We start from the raw sequence: 9,768 nt of genomic DNA, 5'->3' as shown, positions 1-9,768 counted from the left end.
CTAATAGGATGATTGTCACTCATTCAGCAGATATAGAAGATAACATTATTCCCAGCAGGTCTGAGAAAATCAATGTATTCTGATTCATCGTTAATGATACAATAAAAATGCCCTGCATACAAAAGCTTTCAGACATATTTTATTTGAGAAACTAAGTGAAAAGAGAAAAAAAAAGAAGTTTAAAAAGAGGAGCCACTGAACATTTAGTTGTGGGAGTTGTGGCTTTATACTGTAGCTTTGTTGGAACAAAAACAGGGAAATTATTTAAAACAATAATAAACTGGAAGCTGCTTAATCAAATCATTCATTACCAAGTTGAAGGGACTTGAAAGAGTATTTTCCCCATTCCAATGATTCTCTTTTTTTAAAAATTACAAATGATGTACAGTGTACTGCATACATATTTTTAATTTTATATATTTACTTTCAAAACTTGATTCCTCAAATTTTCTGTGCAAAATGTTTAGTCAGCAAAAACCGCAAAGAAAAATCAACAAATAAAAGTTCTTTGAGTGAAGAGTCATTTGTAACGCATGCAAAGAAACCTTTAATGAAAGAGCACACATCTTAAATCTCAAATAAATTACAACATACTGTACTTCATCAATGTGGCAGTAGATTTCACGGTCAGACACAAAACTTGAACTTTTCAGTTTAAATGTAAAGCGTTACATCTGCTATCGCTCTGCTAGCAGCATTATGTTATGGGGACGCATAAACAGGTTAAAATCATCAACAGATTAAAATGTGTGATGCAAAGTACAGACAAGAGGGAATCCTGCTTGAGTCACCTAAGAATCTAAAACATTTCAACAAGGTAAAAATCTGAACACGAGGCCAAAACCACACTGAAGTGACAACAAGAGAGTGAAAGTCCCTGATTGGTTCAGTCAAGTTCCTGACTGTAATCCAATGAGAAATCGATGGCCACCTCTGTACACTTTTGCCCATTCTTCTTGGCAGATTTTCATAAGGAGCTTGGCAGAGCATCTTGACAGAGCTTATCAAGCTTTCTAGTTGGAGATCGTTTATGAATAGTAGTTTTCAAGACTTCCCACTTTTTCTGACTCGATTTCAAGTAAGGACTTTGACCATACTGTACCACTCAAGATGATTCACTTCGTCATTCCTAAGTCACTCTTGAGTAGCGTTGGCCATGTGCAATAGATCATTGGTGCTGAAAGGTGACTTTTTCCCAGTTTTAGGTCTGAAGCAGGTAATCCTCTAAGATTGTGCCATTGCATTGTGCCGTCTATGTCCTTATCAGTCTTAAAAAACTACACAGAACGTGGTGAGAAATATAACGATAACATAAATATAACGATAGCACCACATGTACTGTTTTGTATTTAAATAGCAATACATTTTATTTTAAATGGGACCTTTAATGGGGTCTTCTCAAAGCACTTTACAGAATGACAACAACAAAATACACAAGATGTACACAATGAAAACATACAATGAGAGGAGACAATAGATGGTAGTACTGAATACGGTAGGAGCAAATGGGTATATAACAGAACCAGTTCAAGTAGGTGGCTGCATCAGCATACATAGGCTGCATAGGAACAACCTTCATCAAAAAGACTCCATAACCGAAACATTGTGTTTCTTTTCTTTTCTTTTCAGCATGGAAGAAACCTTAACTATATTCCCCTAAACAGAAACAATTAAGTAAAGGCCTTTGTGAAGAATAAGGTTTTGAGTCTAGATTTGAAAGAGCTTAAGGGAGGTGACTCTCTGATATCCTTATGGATAGAGTTCCAGAGCTTTGGAGCATAACAGGAGAAGGCCCTGTCACCCATAGAGTGTAGAAGGGCTTGGAGAAAAGATAGGAGATGAGAGTTAGAAGAGCAAAGGTTGCAAGGTGGGGAGTAGGATTATAGTAGCTCAGACAGGTACTGAGGTGCCAAGCCATGCGGAGCCTTGTAGGTGGGCATGCGGATTTTAAAATCGACACGAAACTTGATAGGAAGCCAGTGCAAGGACTCCAGGATAGGAGTAATGTGATCACTTGCACTAAACTTGGTCAGGATTCTGTCTGCTGAATCTTGGACATACTGGAGTTTTCTTGGTGTGGATTTAGAAACCCCAGTGAGTAGAGCGTTAAAGTATTCGGTTTTGGAGAAGACAAATGTGTTAATCAGCTTTTTAACAACAATCAGCGGTAACATAAGACATAGTTTGGCGATATCCCTGAGGTGTAAGAATAATGTTTTGACAATACGTTGCACATGTGGGTCAAATGTCAAGCCTGAATCAAATATCACCCCCAGGTTTTTCAATTTTGACTGAAGCTCAAGTACTTTACCATTCACAGATAGGGTAACAGGTTTGGCTTGACAATAAGGCTTGACTTCAGTCTTGTCACAGTTTAGCTGGAGGAAATTTTGAGTTATCCATGTTTTTATGTCAGAGATGCAATTAGAGAGAATAGAGACAGCCACATCAGTGTCAGGTTTGGTATGGATGTAGACTTGAGTATCATCAGCATAGAAATAATCATTTAGGCTATGCCATCTTAAAAGTTGAAAAATGGAAACATGTAAATGCTAAAAAGTAGGGGGCCCAGTATCCAGCCCTGAGGAACACCAGGCTTAATGAGTCCAGAGCTAAATCTGCCAAGAGATACAAAGTGACAGTGATTAGTGAGGTAAGACTTGAACCATTTAAGAGCAGTGTCAGAAACTCCAAACACAGTCTCAAGACGAATAAGATAGCATGGTTAACAGTGTCAAAAGCATCACTAAGATCCAGAAGAATGAGGATAGAAAGAGAACCAAAATGAGAAGCTATTAGAATATCATTAGAGACTTTGACCAGGGCAGTTTCTGTGCTTTGAAGTTGTTGGAAACAAGATTGGAGGGGATTGAAAAGGTTATTTGCAATGAGGTGGTTATTTAAATTAATTGTTCTAAACAGCACATCCTAGAATTTGTGCAAATACAGGTAAGTTGGAAATGGAGTGAAAATTGTTAAGATTGTCTACATGGGTTATTGACAGCAGTTTTGAGTACCATTGGTACAACACCAGTGCTCAAGGATTCATTTATTGTACTGCGGACAATGGGGCAGAGAGTAGTGAAACAGCATTGAAATAAATTGGTAGGAATGGGATCTAATAGGCAGGTCGTGGATTGCGAAACCAGTTTACTGAGGAATGGAGAGTCAAGAAGTTAGAGAGAAGGAAACCAGTGAAGGGGGTGTGGATGTGACATGCATTTTGGAGAGAATGTGATGCCGGATGCTGTCGGTCTTGGAGCTAAGAAAATCTAAAAATGTGTTGCAAAGGTGTGATGAGGCAGGTAATGTGGTGGGGAAGTTTGGCTTTAACAATCTATTGATAGTGGAGAAAAGGTGTCTAGGGTTGTAAGGGTTATTTTCAATGATGTGAAAGAAGTAGCTGGATCTAGCAGACTCTAACATATCCTTATATTCAGACAAGTAATCTTTCTAAGCCTGATAATGTACATTTAGGCCAGGAAGCACCACCTACATTTCCAAGAAACTGCCTTCATTGAACAGAAGTGGTGTGTGTACCAGGGGTCAGAGAGAGAAAATTTGTCTTGTCAGACCACACATCCCACAAATAAAAAAAACAAATCTGCGCACTATGTGCTCTGTTGCAAAAGCATATACTAAAATCTCTGTGTAGGATTTGATCAATTGATATTGATTTGCCACTTGGTCACATTTGTGTAGTGATTGGGATATTGTTTATCCATATTATGGATTTTTTCCCCCATCTCCATCATTGAGCTCTGTACAACTTTCAAATTCACTATTGGTCTCCCTAACCAGTTTCCTCCTAGCTCGATCGCACAGTATGGACAGACAGCCTGACCTAGGCAGTGGTCTGGGTGGTCCAATGCATGTTCCTACTTTTATGGCTGAGTAGACTGTGCTTACAGGGATATTTAGAGACTCCCAATCGTTTTTGTACCCTTCTCCTGATCTATGTTTTTCAATTACTTTAACCCTGACTTGCTTTGAAACCTCCTTAGTCTTCTTGGCCAAATTTGGCCTTCAAATTCAGTACCCGAATTAAGTAAATAATTAAATTATTAAAATCAATATTACTGCACACCGACAGAGGCTGTACAACTAATTGTGTGGTTTATTAAGGTGACTTTGTGCATCTAAATTAGTTCAGGTTTGTCACACCAACAAACTATACAATCGTGACTTTTTCTTTCATGTTATCTATTTACTTCTTCCATTCCGAAAAGATGGAGAAGGATGTGTGTATAAAAATATTTAATTGAAATTTGAATGCATTGCAAAAAATTTTTTAAATATGCAAGGACATTGTAGGATTGAGTCTCTTTTGTTTCAGTTTTAGGTCAAGAGAAATACAACTGCTAAAATTATTAAATTTATCATAATAGACTAATTGAAACAGCTTCAATAGAGAAAAAAAAAAACTGCTAGCTAAAATACTGTTGATGACAGTAACAAATCCTTTAAAATTGACCTTTAAGATTTTCATTGCAGCTCTTTAGGATTCAATATGAATAAATAAAAGCATGCATCCTAAGGCAGGAGTCGGTGTCACTACCTTGCAAAATGCATGATTAATTATTTAGTTATATATTTTTGTATAAAAAGAAACCAAAACTGATATCTCACCCATCGTTTACTATGTTTTTAAATTAAAGTAGTAAAGTTAAGTAGTTTACAAAGCATAAGTACTGTATATCACAGTAATGCAAATGTTTGACTTCACAAAAGCTTATGATGAACACATTCACATCTATCATTATGACTGACAGCCTAAGGTCTTTTTTTAACTTTAAGACCTGAATTGGTATTAAATAACTAATGTGTATTAGTCAAAAGGGTGCCTTATCAAAACTAGGATTATTTTAAAGAGTAACAATTATGCAACAAAATTGCTGAGTGAGTATTTCATTTTTTGCACCATCTGCAACCTGTTCAGTTAAGAACACGGCACTCCAGGTGTTTGCTTCCGTTATGTTTCTCAATCAAAATTTCAATCAAAGCAATCAGAGAAACAAAAGACAACTCAGGATCCGAAGTTTGCACAGGAAATGCAATTTAACAAATGACACAGCTCAAGCTCTGAATGGCAATGGAATGTTTATTTTGTAATACACTGTGGTTGTGCAGAAGAAGGTGGAAGATGAGGATTCATTTAACAACCAAAGTACAGAAAATACTGAAATGTTACAAATGTCAAAACTAAAAACATGAATGTATGCTGTGTTGTGACCTCTTAAAAAGTATCGTACAGGGCTGAAAGATACACACTGTTTAACAAGTGGAACAAGCTAGAAAATTTGTTTCCAAAGGATATAAAGTGGGGATGAGCTCTGAATTATATATATATATATTAAATTATGTACAGTAACTACAGTACCATACCAAGAACTATTCATACAAAAAATAAAACTACTCCAATCTGACATATTAACACTGTAAAATGTTTTGTTTTGCAGTTGAAGAAACATCTCTTGGTACACACTTATATTCTCTACTGCAAATGTACCACAAACAGTTTTGGCCAAACTAGTTTAAACTGTAAAATAACTTCAAAGTCTTGGCAGAAAAGGGGTCATTGCAACCTTGTGTAGGTAATCAAACTGAAATTAAGCTGAAAAATTGCTTGCCAAAGGAATATCAGAACTAATAATCTATCACTTCAAAACTCCTTTTTTGAGTCTGAGCTGATAAATTAAGGAATTGAGAGTAAATAAAACAAGAAAGGAACAGGCTCAAGCTAATCGTAAAAAGACAACCAACACTTGAATCGATATTTCATCCTTCAGTATTATAGTCCTTTGTCCATAAATGGTTCAGATACTCCAGTGACCCTTCTGAAAAGATATGGCAGAGAATTAATTTAGAGAAGTATTTCACTCAAAACAGATTTTATCAGTGACAGTGAGTAGTAGAGAGGGAGAACATGTTTAAAACTAGTAAAGTAAAGTAAAGAAAGCTTTGCTGCTTCAAGCCTAGGATTTAAAGTCTGTAATTATTTCTGCTTTGCACTAAGTTTTAATAATTCACATCAACATACAGCAATGGAAATATTAATCAGTTTAAATTATTCATCTATAATGAGGATCAATATATTTTAATTAATTACTATGCTCTCAGTGTACTTCGATTCCTTTAACGATTCTGTTGAATACTACAAACATTGTAATACAGTATTTGTTGAATCAAGCATAATCTATTTGGAAATATAATTAGTGAGGTAAGCACACACACAGACACACACACTGTTCCAGCCATACTTATGCTGTCATACAAAAATTTAGCTAAATCAAAAAACTATGAAAAATTACTCATGTGATTTTCTTTTATTTGAAATTTTGGTTACTTCATTCAGAACACCAATATTCTGGTATTGATGCAGAACAAATGTTAACAGGGTTATTATAAAATCAGATGTCTGCCAAGTGCAATAATCTTTGGAGAGAGAGCATCAAAATCATAATCAGTGATTCTGTGTTGTCCTGCATTCTTCACTCTAGTTAAACATTATTTTAAATACTATTCAAAGTGTAACTATTTTTTAGAGATTACTGTATGCTAGCTCTAGGCACTGGTTTATACTGTATGTGTGAAAGAGCAAGACGCTGTTCTATTATGGTATGCTGATAGATACTTAACCATTCACTGGTCTTTCAGATGGTTTCTGTGCCTGGCCTGTGATGACAATGCTGACCTTTTCCTAATACTTTAGCCCCACTATAGCTTAGTGTCTAATGAGCTGGCGTATATATCAAATATACCATAATTATCATTCTGAAGTAACTATTGGAGAGGTGTGAGGCTGAATGTTTTGAAAGTATAATTCTAATTTAAAATGTCAGCTCAAAATCTTAACATGTGCTCCTTATTTCTTCTGGCCGGTTTGTTCAGAATATTTAACAGCTTAGACTAATTGTCAAAAGCACGTCAGTTCTGAATGAATTAAAATGCTTGTGACATTTTCAATATAAACACTATCCATCTGTCCTTTCCCAGAAAGACAATTGTTCCTGATAAGGGCTGCTAAACCCTAAAATCTATCTGTGAAGCACAGTGTACAAGACAAGACTAAATTCTGGATGCGATTGATGTGAATTCAAAACACGAGCAGAAGCTTTGAGTAAACAGATAATGTTCTTGACATCAGATCTTGCAGACAAACCATAGTGTAGTGATTCCAAGAAAAAATAAGCATGTATTAAAGCTGGGCTTTAATCTCCATGGCTTTAAGGACAGCCACCTGGCCATACATACAGTAAGAGTAAGATGGAACCCAGCTGCAAGACATGGTGGCACTGGGGAAGTGAAATGGTGCTGGCATGCTGAGAAATTCTACTGGGAAACAATGGTCTAGAGCCGGGTTTCCCAACCTGGTGTCTGTGACCCATGACAGGTTGCTGGACATTTATAGATTTGAGGTAATAAAATATTTAAAAAATATATTATCTTTAAAGCAGCAACTTGGAGCTACCTGTTGGGATTTAGGTGGCATGGAAGTGGTACAGGAACCACTTGCTTACAGTATGCATGCAAGTGACCAGTCTTCCATTCTATGATGACGTTTTGTCTTTACTACACCTCGCTTACTCCTTAATGGCAGAGAGTGACTCCTTCAGTCATTGTCAAAATATAATCCCAACAGCACAATGACACTAATTGTCTAATTGCCTTAGCAAACATAATAACCAGAACAAGACAGGATGTGTGCCCAGCTCACTGAATATAATGTTTTGTTTTGTGGATGTTTCTTTTTACCTAAAAAAGTCTTTTTGAGTTTTGATAGACATGTCTAGATGGGAAGTCTGTCAAAGTAAGCCATGCAAAGGAAACTGGAATTTTTTTAACTATACTTGAATATATTAATTGATTGATTCTCATTTAGCTCCCAATATGTCTTCTGAGGCTTAAGGAATTAAGATCAGAGGAGATTTTTTTTCCTTAATTAAAAGCCCAACCAGAAATGGTTGCACTCACACTGAACACAAATCACATATTCATATCTTCAGCTACTCATCTGCATTACTGAGGAAAGTAAATCTGTTACACTGATTAATGGGTAGAGCCACCTCCACCTACCATTCTAAAAGAGACTGTGCCAAGTAGTTTGCCACAGGTCTTGAAATATTAACTATGTAAAAGTCTCTTTAACCTGAAATGCATTAATTTGTCTTGTCTGTGTTTAACAACGGAATTCATTTCATGCTAAGCTTTTTCCCTCCTTTCTCTACAAAGTGCACCTAGTTGTTTTCAATGTATATGGTTTAATAACTGACTCCAGATAACTAAAGATTTAAAAGCCTGTTTCCTATATTCCTATATTCCTATATTCCCAATGTGTCTCCTCAGTAGCTTTAGATCATGGAGATAATGGGTCTCATACTTCAATGTCGGAAAACTAAAAAGAGATAGATCTTCAATAATGTGGGTCACTTTAAATTGCAGTGACTAGCTAGCTATGAGGGCAGAGACTAATTCAAGCAACCAGCCACAAGCAAGGTATAACATATTGCACAGACAGAAGAGCTTCAGCTACCTATATTAAACTTAATCATCCTGCAGCTTAGAAAGCATGAAAAATTCTACTGAAAGCACTGTTAAATGAGGTTGGTAAAAAATGGTACAAAATCACAATTTAGCAGTTACATAAGCAATGTGCAGAACATTGAAACCTGATTAATTACCCAGCAAATTTGCTATGGGTGACTTTGGTCATGAAAATGCAATGAATCCCACCCTTATCCTTTTTTTCATAAGAGCGTAATGTTTTTATATTAAAAAATGGATAATCAGACAATTCTGAATTACTGGGCATTTTAATGGACACTTGTATGCAGGTGAGGACATTCCTTCATTTTAAAGTTGAATTGAATTCAATGAATGAATTGAGTGCAGTAAATATCTTAACTAGAAGGTAATTATCAGATATAAATTTACTGTTTTTTAAAACATAAAATATATTTAGAATTATACTGTTACAAGGCATATGGTTTATTTATGTATTTACTGTTGATTTACTGTTGATGGTTAAATAAAATTATTTTATTTTCAATGAACATGTACAGTATATTTTTCTTTTTTCTTTAAGGTTTCTACTCATTTCCTCAGTTTCTTCCTGCACACATGGAGATACATGCAGATGGTTTATAACTCCCTTTTTTCCCTGAGATGTGAGTTAGAAGTCTATGTATTGTATTATCTTATGGAAAGATGTAAAAAATGTCTCTTCACAGAATACAGCTGGAATAGCTTACAGTACATATCCTACAGAATGGTAGAGTTGGTTTTCACTACTTAAAACTCCATGATTAATTAGGTCAGTGCTTTCACCTGAAGTATTTCTATACACATTTAGTCTTATGTATTTTTTTTCTCTGCCCAGCTCTATATAACTATGTCTTTCAAAGAACATCTTTTGGAGTTCTTTTTGCCTCTTAAGATCATTATGTCATTATGAATAACAGCAATGAATATTAGTTAACTCTCACCATTTTACATTTCGCAATGCTGAGTAGCAAAACAGTTTACATAGAGTTCTAAATCTTCTGCTTATATTACTAAACATATCAAAGATAATGCTGTAGTTCTGTCCAGCATGCCACTTTTAGCCTTTCACTGCTCAAAGCAGATAACAAGGTGGGATTTGTGATGCATTTGATCTTACCTAAACGGTAGTTTAATTTAATGTTTTTTTTTCTTAGTCTTATAATCATATTTCTTGAATATATAACATATTCGATGTTATGTCAAGTTATAAAATATTAATATCCT

The sequence above is a fragment of the Lepisosteus platostomus genome, chromosome 21 (assembly GCF_059453375.1).
Source record: "Lepisosteus platostomus isolate fLepPlt1 chromosome 21, fLepPlt1.hap1, whole genome shotgun sequence".
NCBI lineage: Eukaryota > Metazoa > Chordata > Actinopteri > Semionotiformes > Lepisosteidae > Lepisosteus > Lepisosteus platostomus.
This window is presented reverse-complemented; position numbering follows the sequence as displayed.